Consider the following 8,585-nt stretch of genomic DNA (forward strand, 5'->3'; position numbering starts at 1 on the left):
AACCCGTGTCCCCTGCATCGGCAGGTGGACTCTCAACCACTGCGCCACCAGGGAAGCCCTCTGTAACATTTTTAAAGCAATACAGTTTAAGTGGTGATTATGTAGATCATTAATATATATCTATGGGAGAAATGAAAAGAAACCTGTTTTAATGTTATACAAAAAGGTAATTATGCTTAGTTTAAAATTTCTAGTGATAGTATCACATACTGATTCAAAAAGTATTTTCTCTGCAACAACACAGGTGAATCTCAAAAACATTATGCTGAACATAGACCCAAGGGTACATACTCTATGATTCCATTCACATGAAATTTTAGAACTCACGTAACTAATCTGTAGTGACAGAAAGTAGACAGTGATTGCCGGCTGGGGGCAGGGGAGACTGACTGTAAAAGGACACCCAAACACTTTTTGGGGTGATGGAAATGTTCTATGACTTAACTGGGTGGAGGTCACATGAGGGTATACGTTTGTCAAAGCTCACCAAACTTTACACTTAAAATGGGTGCATTTTAGTTTATGTAAGTTATTCCTTAATAAAGCTGATTTTTCAAAAGTGCTCTTTCTCGACTGAGATGACGTGCTTTCAGAAATTATACTAGATGACTCAAAAAGTGGCTTTAATGGCAACAACTATATAGAAGTCAAAGATTTATGTAAAGAGGGACGTCCCTGGTGGCGCAGTGGTTAAGAATCTGCCTGCCGATGCAGGGGACACAGGTTCGAACCCTGGTCCAGGAGGATCCCACATGCCGCGAAGCAGCTAAGCCCATGCGCCACAACTACTGAGCCTGTGCTCTAGAGTCCGCGAGCCACAACTACTGAAGCCCGCGTGCCTAGAGCCCGTGCTCCACAAGAGAAGCCACCGCAATGAGAAGCCCACGCACCACAACGAAGAGTAGCCCCCACTCGCCACAACTAGAGAAAGCCCGCGTGCAGCAATGAAGACCCAACACAGCCAAAAATGAAATAAATAAATTTAAAAGATAAATAACTAAAATATGTAACTAAATAAACTTATATGTGGACATCTGAGTCATGCATCTCTAAAAATATTTATCAATATTTTAGTTGCAAAAATAGCCACAAAACACCTGGAGTGACCTTATTGTGAAAACAGGTGACTGACTGTCTTATATTTGGAGCTGCCGTATCTTCAGGCATACCCCTCACTTTGCTCTGTCCCCACAGCCACCAACAGGTCTAGTAAGGTCAGCTGTCCCTTCCCAGTGCTCCAGGGGCCCTTATCACACTGAACTGTCATCTGTTGACAAACGTCTGTCAGCATTTCTCTCTCCACTACTGGAGTGGGAACTCGGTCTGATTCATTCTGCTGTCTCAATGCTATAGAGGAGGCATCAGGAGTGTTTGTTGGAAGAAGGGAAGAAAAGGTGGAAAAACAGCAGGTCCGGCCTGGCCTGTGCCAACGGCTAGCAAGGGCACTCCCCTTCTCTGCCTGCAGCAAAGCTATTACAGTATCCCTGCCACCTCCCTGAAGAAGGGACATCTGGAGTCCAGCTCTCCTGCCTCAACATCTGGGTCCCATTAGAGAAGCCCATCAGCAAAGGGGAAGCAGGGTCTGCAGAGAGAGCAGAGTCCCAGCCTGGTTTCCCCCTGAGGGACGGAAAACACGAGGCTCTGGAGTGGCTGAGAGTACCTCCCAGGTGAGCAGGAGAATAAGACAGAAAAAGTGTGAGGCCCAATGACTAAGGTGGAGCCAATGGATGGATACTGGGGACGAGAGCTCAAAAGACAAGACCGCAGGTTATGGGATGGAGTTCAAAGTGCACTAAGGTGAATGCTTATTAAGTACCAGCTGTAGGCTTAGGGGCAGGCTGGCTGACTCAAACGCTTGAGAAGGGCTAGTCAGACACCTAACATAAGAAACTACTGAGTAAAAATTTTAAAAAGTTTAAAGAGAAGGGATAAAGTTTCATGCGTGGATCAGATTTGATGCTGCAAGTCTATAAATCTGCCTACCTTCAACTGTGGAAGGGGCTTCACTAAGATATATTTTTATACCTTCTATATTTACTCGAGGTCATTACAAGGAACAATGAAAACTGTGTCAGCATTTGCTGTTAATCTGCTGAGAACATTCTCCACTATTTCAATCAAATAAGTCTCCACTTGAGAAACTTCTTTTATAATTTAAACCCAGGAAAATTTTTCTCCCCCAAGGAATCAATTATCAGAATAGAAAGAGTTTTTGCTTTGGCTACCAGGAAGCTCAGCCAACATTCAATTCTCAATCACAGCCGCCATGTTAACCCATATTAACCAAATTACATTCCTCCTTCGGATAACAGCATATCCCATTTCTACAGTACAATATTTTTGCCTTTTAAGAAATGTTTGGAGTACTTAAAAGACTAAGAAAGAAGACGTTTGTGATGGGTACAGTGATGTGCCAGTCAGATTCCCCTTCAAGGAAGCACTTGTTTCCGGGAAACCTGTCAGTTCCCTAAGACCACCGTGGCTGCAGACAGCTGTCTGGCCAAGGCTGTGCTCTTCCCAAGACAGCCCACATTCAATGGCTGACTGAGGTGCTGCAACAGAGCTCCCTGGGGGGGCTGGCGGAGGCTGTCACCAGGCCTGAATCACAGCTTAACTTCTCCCTGCGTCCCCTCCTGTTTCCTTCCTTCCCTTCCACAGTGTTGATCCCAAGGGCACTCCCTAAAAAATGTTCTGCACACTAACCTCTGTCACAAAGCCTGCTTCCCAAAGGACCCAGCCTGTAACAGTATTTAACCAAATAATTGAAAATAGAAAACACATCAGGTATGGGTATTAAAGAAGGGGTAAGAAAACACAATAAAATGTTCATACCTACATGGAAGGCAACATAGCATGGACTCTGGATGGGTTTGAATCCCATCTCTGCCACCTCTTAGCTATGTGTCCACGAGTATGCCTCTTAATCTCTCCATGCCTCAATTTTTTTTCTGTGAAATGGGGATAATGAGAGAACTTATCTCAGTGCTGTAATGAAGAGTAAATGAGCCAATGGGGGTAAAGCAGTTATACTACATGCCAAGCGCTGTTCTAAGTGTTTGCTAAATAAACACCTGTGGGGTCAGGCCCACAAGGGCAAAGGGGCAACTCGGTTGGGACTACCCCCCAAACTCCAGGAACAGGTACTGGCGTAGCCGGAGCATGCTGAAGCATGAGTGTTGACAGAAATAGGCCCAAGCCGGGCTAGCTTTGGTGATGTCATCTGTGTGGGCCTTTCGTGGGTGCTGGGCTGCTCCCTCCCAGCCAGCGCAGCTGCAGGCACTGCCAGTAACACCCACGTACCCATATATATGCTGAGCTGGGGGAAGCCCATACCAGTCACACCCTCTGCGCACCCTGCTTTTCCCGAACCTACTTTGGTGGAGGGAGGCACCTGAGGCCTGGGATGCTGGCTCAGAAGTCCCAGGAAAAAATGGGGCCCTGTTTCCTGATTAAGAGCCTGGCAGCAGACTGAAAACTTGAGATCCTGTTGGCAGGGATTTCTGGAGCCCCCGGAGGCCCGGACCCAGAGGCAAAACTAAAAGCAAAAGCAAGGAAGCATGGGCTTCATGTCGGGAAGCTCTCAGAAAATGGAAAAATGGAGATTTTTAAAAAGCATCACCACCCACAGGCTGCCCAAGTTGGCCCAAGAAGTAAATGAGGGCTGCAGCACTTAGGAGGCCTCCTGGAAAAACGGATTAGATAAGCAGGGAGGGGCCCAGTCAGCCCCAACCTGTCTTCCTGGCCTCATCACCTCCCGTGTTCCCTCTCATTTAGTAAACTCTAGCCTTCTTTCTATTCCTAAACTTACTAAGCTCTTTCTGGTCTCAGGGCCTTTGTACATGCTGTTACCTCTGCCTAGAAAGTACTTTCCTCCAACCCACCTCTAATAATTCACCCAGCCATCTCCTCACATCCTTTAGGCCTCTGCTGATGTCTTCCTTGTCTACTAGATCTCAAGTAAGTCTCCCTAATGTTTTAGCTCATAGCCCTCTTCTTTTTCTCCATAGCCTCCATCATAATTGTCCCTACATAACAAAGTGTTTGTCTAATGTCTGTGAATTCCCGGGGCGCTGGTGCTGAGTTTCTCTTGTTCTCCTGACTCACGGTTCCGACACCTGGCACAGAGAAGCTCAAGGCCGCAGACAGGGGCAAGCACCACTTCAAGCCCCAACAAGCCCAAGCCACAAGCTGTGAGCACTCAAGTTCTGCACTCAGGTTTCCTGTGCCCAGGGCCAGCCACTCCCAGAGCCAGCCACGCCCAGGGCCTCCCCTCACCCTTGCTGATTAGCCAGCTAGCCTCCGTTTCCACTGTCCACTGACCACCAGCACCTACTGAAGCCAGTGGCTTTCCTGTGAGGCAGAAAATGCATGGCGTCAGACAGATTTGGGTTCAAATCCCCACTTGTTAGTTATGTGGCCTTGGGGCAAGCTGTAGAACTTCTCTGAATCTCAGTTTCTCATCAGTAAATTGGAAACAATCATCCCTGATTAGAGTAATTATGAGGATCAGGTGTGACAACATGTTGTTTAAACCTTGTAATGTTGGGCCGGGCATTGGGTCAACTTTCATTCCCTCCCTCCTACTTTAAAGGCCTGTCACTAGGTGGCAGTCCATCTCAGCCACTCCACCTCCCCTTGGGTGGCTGAAGCCTACTAGCACAAACACCTCAACTGCAGGCTGAATTCTCAGCTCCTTGGGGGCTGCACTTGAGGGGATCAAAACACACACACATGCACACGCTACCACTACAGCAAGACAAAGTCAGAGATAGCCCCAGACACTAGTCACCACCCAGCTGGGTGGAAAGCCCGAGCACACACTTATATGTACTCACACATTCCTGGAAGCCTGGATGTTACGCTAGCATCAGCTGGGTGCTCTGCTGAGCCTCTTACCTCTGACGTGCAGTACATTGTCCTGCTCTGTCTGGCTCTGCATGGCTCAACGTCCGTCAGACAGGCTCCACTGTGACCGCAGGTGTCTTTAGTTTGGGCGGTGTTCTGTGACAGGGGCAGCTAGATTGCAGGGGTGAGTCTAGGGAGTGGCTGCTGGAAGACAAAGAGTGGGAATTATTCAAATAACCAACAAAAGGCCTTGTGGCTGGAGAATGGAGTGAAGGGGAGGTAGTGACAGATGAAATGGGTGAGAAAGGGGCCAGACCACTAAGACCTGCTGGGCCAGGTAGGGAGAGTGGATTTTGTGTGCCATGGGAAGTTATGACTGGTTTGAGGCTGGAGGTAGGGAATCATGATTTAACTTCATTTTAACGACTAGAGCATAGAGAATAGATGCAGGCAAGACCAAGGAAGCTAGAGTCTGGATGAGAGAAGATGGGCCTTGAGCTCGTGGGTGGAGCAGGGATATCCCAAGGTAGAGTGAACTGGACTTGATGGATTGCTGTGGGGTTCAGGCAGAGAGAGGAATCAAGGGTAACTCCAATGGTTTTGGCCCAAGCATCTCAGAGGAGTTTAATGCCATGTTCTGAGAATGTGAAGGCTATGGGAGAAGCAATTTGAAGAGGGAGGTGAGATGTCTGTGTTACGTGGGGACGTTGAGCAGGTAGTTGGATGCGGGGGAGATACAGCTTTGGCACTAGGGTGCCTGGGTTTGGCGAGGGAGGGGGGACGGGGGGGGTGACGCCATGGGAAGGGTCAGGTCGCCTTGGGAACTGACTTAGGACCCACCGCAGAGGAAGAGAAGCTTCTGGAGGTCGAAAGGCAGCGCCCAGAGAGGGAGGAGGAAAACAAGGGGAGTCGGGCCGGGAAAACCAAAGCTCCGGAGAGCATCTGCAGGAGGGGCGCAGTGAGGTAGGGCCTGAGCCCGCGTCCTGCCGCGTGGAGACGCAGCGTGCGGTGCGGAGGACACTGGTCCAGGTAAGGGACAGAGGCGAAGACCACTGGAGGGCCTGCAGTGGATGCTCAGGCCTGTGGGACTACTCCGAATAACAGGACCCTCCCAAGGCCACACTGGCCACTGGGCCGGGACAAACGTGGGTCCAACAATCTTAGGAGCTGCCCGCGGGCCGGCCCTGGGCGGCCAGAGGGGAAAGACGGGACAGGCCGGCTGTCCATCAGAGCCTGCCGACCAATCCGCAGGAGGCCCCGCCCCCTCCCCTCCCCTGAGAGGGAGCGCGGAGGACCCGCCGCCGCCGCCGCCGCCGCCGCCGCGGGTGTGAGGCGAAGCGGCCTGGCCTGGTTCCCTCCGCCGGGCAGCCCGCCCAGGTACTGGGTTTGGCTGGCGGGCCCGGGGGGCGCTCCGCACCCTCACCTCTCCTCCCGGTCGCTGCGCGGGCGGCACTCCGGAAGCGGGCTTGAGGGAACTGCTGCGGCCGGGCCTGTGCGGGACAGTGGGCTGGGCAGCCGGCTGTGCGTGTGCGACTGACGGCCGGGCCGGCGCGAGGCTGCCGCGCGTGACGGGGCCGGCCGTGGCCGCCAGGCTGTGTCCGGGGCCGCGTGAGATAGCTCTGCGGGACGGAGGGACTGGCAGGTCGACCGCTGGCGGCGCGCGCGCCCCCAGCCGGGGATTGTCCGGGGGTCGCGGGGCGCAGGCGCGGCGGCGGGCGGGGGTCCTCCCCACCGGCGCGCGGGCGCCTTTGTTCCAGGCGCGCGGGCCGAGGCGGGGCCTGCAGGGCCGCCCCGCCCCCCGCTCAGGCCCCGCCCCGTCTCCGCCCGCAGGAGCCGCCGCCGGGGTCTGCTCGCCCGCCGCCGCCGCCGCCGCCGCCGCCAGCTGGCTCCCGGCGGGCCTGCGTCGCGGCCGCCTGTGCCGCCCCCAGCGCCGGAGCCATGGCGGGTGCTGCGTCCCCCTGCGCCAACGGCTGCGGGCCCGGCGCGCCCTCGGACGCCGAGGTGCTGCACCTCTGCCGCAGCCTCGAGGTGGGCACCGTCATGACTTTGTTCTACTCCAAGAAGTCGCAGCGGCCCGAGCGGAAGACCTTCCAGGTCAAGCTGGAGACGCGGCAGATCACGTGGAGCCGTGGCGCCGACAAGATCGAGGGGGCCAGTAAGTGCGCCCCCCCTCCCTGGGGCCCGCCGCGCGCGCGGGGGCGGAGGGGGTCTGCGCCCGGCTCCCGCGCGCCCCGGGCCGCCGCTGGAGAGAGACTTGGGCAAACTTTTGGGCTTTCCCCCCCTACACCCTGTGGGCCCCGCCCCCGCCTCGGCCCGGGTGGTCACCGGGGGCGGGGGGCATCCGGGTCCTCAGTCACCTGACAGGACACCCCCTCCCCCAGCCGTGGGGTGGTGTTCCAGGCTCTTTGCCCAGAGGCCTAAAAATCCTAGCGGGTTGGAGACCAGCGAGGCCGGCGTCTGGTCCCCCACAACCCGGGAGCGGTGTCGGCCAAGGCGACGGGAGCCGAGGCAGCGTGCCCCCCGCCAGCCCCAGAACCGGGGCCAGACCAGATGCGCGCCCTTTCTCCAAAAAGAGCAGCCTCCGCGAAACTCTGGGCCTCCCGGCTGGGCTCATACTTAGAACGGAACCTTTGGGTTCGCTGAGTAGAACTTAGGCAGTTGTTAGGGGAGGGCTGGTTTTGGAGCGGAACCGGGCCTACGCATCTCCGTCACGGGGAGAGGGAGGAAGGTGGTCCTGTTCGGTTTGGAAAAGCCTGAGGGGAGGCAGTGGCTTCTTTTTCCCGCCGCTTCTTTTGTCCTGAAGCTGAATTTTGGAGGTCTGTGTGCGTGGGCAGACACCCAAAGCCGGGGCACGGAGAGGGGCCAGGCTCCCCTTGTCCTTGGATGCACATTCTCAAGAGCTTGGCCCCCAGAAGGCCAGCCTCACTGCCTTGTGTCAGGTATTGTTCAAGAGCACGCAGCCAAATTGGGGTCTAGCCCTTTGTGTCCTGTGGCCTCTGTCCCGTAGCTGGAGGGAGCCAGGAGTGGCTACTCTTGATTTCCTGCCTCTTTGCCTTCCCAGGCCTGACCTTGGCTGCTTTTGCGAAGGAGGGAGGTGGGGGATTTTGAAAAACCCCAAATCCTTCAAAGTGTTATTCCACTGAGCGCGTGCTTGTGCTGTGGCCGGATGGGCCCCCAGCTTTGCTCTCCGTTCCCCTGCCTGCAAGTGTGAGGGGTGATGTGTCTGCAACCCCAGGCTGTGGGTTGCTTCCTGCAAGGACCCCCAGAGACTGATGTTAGGGCCAGGTTCAGAATTAGGTCCATGTGGAGGAAGGGGGTTCAGGACGTGACACCCCCAAGGGAAGGTCCCACAGACCTCCTTGGCTGTGGTGTACCTGCCTGTAGATGGCTGAGAAGATTGAGAGGAAGGAAGGTCTTACGGTGAAGCAGCCATTCTCAACTACAAACTCAGATATGACACAGCTGCTGAACTTCCACATGGCAGCCGTCTTCCTCGGTGCGCCCATCGGCCCTGTCAGCCATTCGGAGAAAATTTTAGTGATTTGAGAGACTGGATTCCAAAGTGGAGGAAGGACAGACACTGCAGAGAGCTGGGATGGTCCTGGAAACATCACCCAGGCATCAGACTCCAGGCGCAGCCCCTTCCATGTTTCTGTGGTGCTGTGTGCTCTCCTGAATTGGTAGCACGGGCTGGAGGTTCCCAGATAGACTTCTCGGGGGTAACAGGCTGCATTTCAAAC

The 8,585-nt window shown here is 54.6% G+C and overlaps 1 long non-coding RNA gene across 2 annotated transcripts in view; it reads right to left on the reverse strand.

Annotated features, from left to right (window-relative positions):
• The window catches only part of LOC102993168 (uncharacterized), a 56,114-nt gene extending 49,538 nt beyond the window's left edge, over positions 1–6,576 (reverse strand). Inside the window, exons 1-4 of one of the 2 annotated variants that reach the window (XR_447283.3) lie at positions 6,269–6,576; positions 4,897–5,049; positions 2,833–2,948; positions 15–120 (exon numbers count right to left, since the gene is read on the reverse strand). This is a non-coding gene — a long non-coding RNA (uncharacterized lncRNA). Of the gene's footprint in view, positions 1–14; positions 121–2,832; positions 2,949–4,896; positions 5,050–6,268 lie in introns of those variants that run through there. The other variant, XR_008619433.1, reaches the window with a different exon arrangement.
• Between the last annotated feature and the right edge of the window lie 2,009 nt (positions 6,577–8,585).

Source organism: Physeter macrocephalus, chromosome 14 (genome assembly GCF_002837175.3).
Source record: "Physeter macrocephalus isolate SW-GA chromosome 14, ASM283717v5, whole genome shotgun sequence".
NCBI lineage: Eukaryota > Metazoa > Chordata > Mammalia > Artiodactyla > Physeteridae > Physeter > Physeter macrocephalus.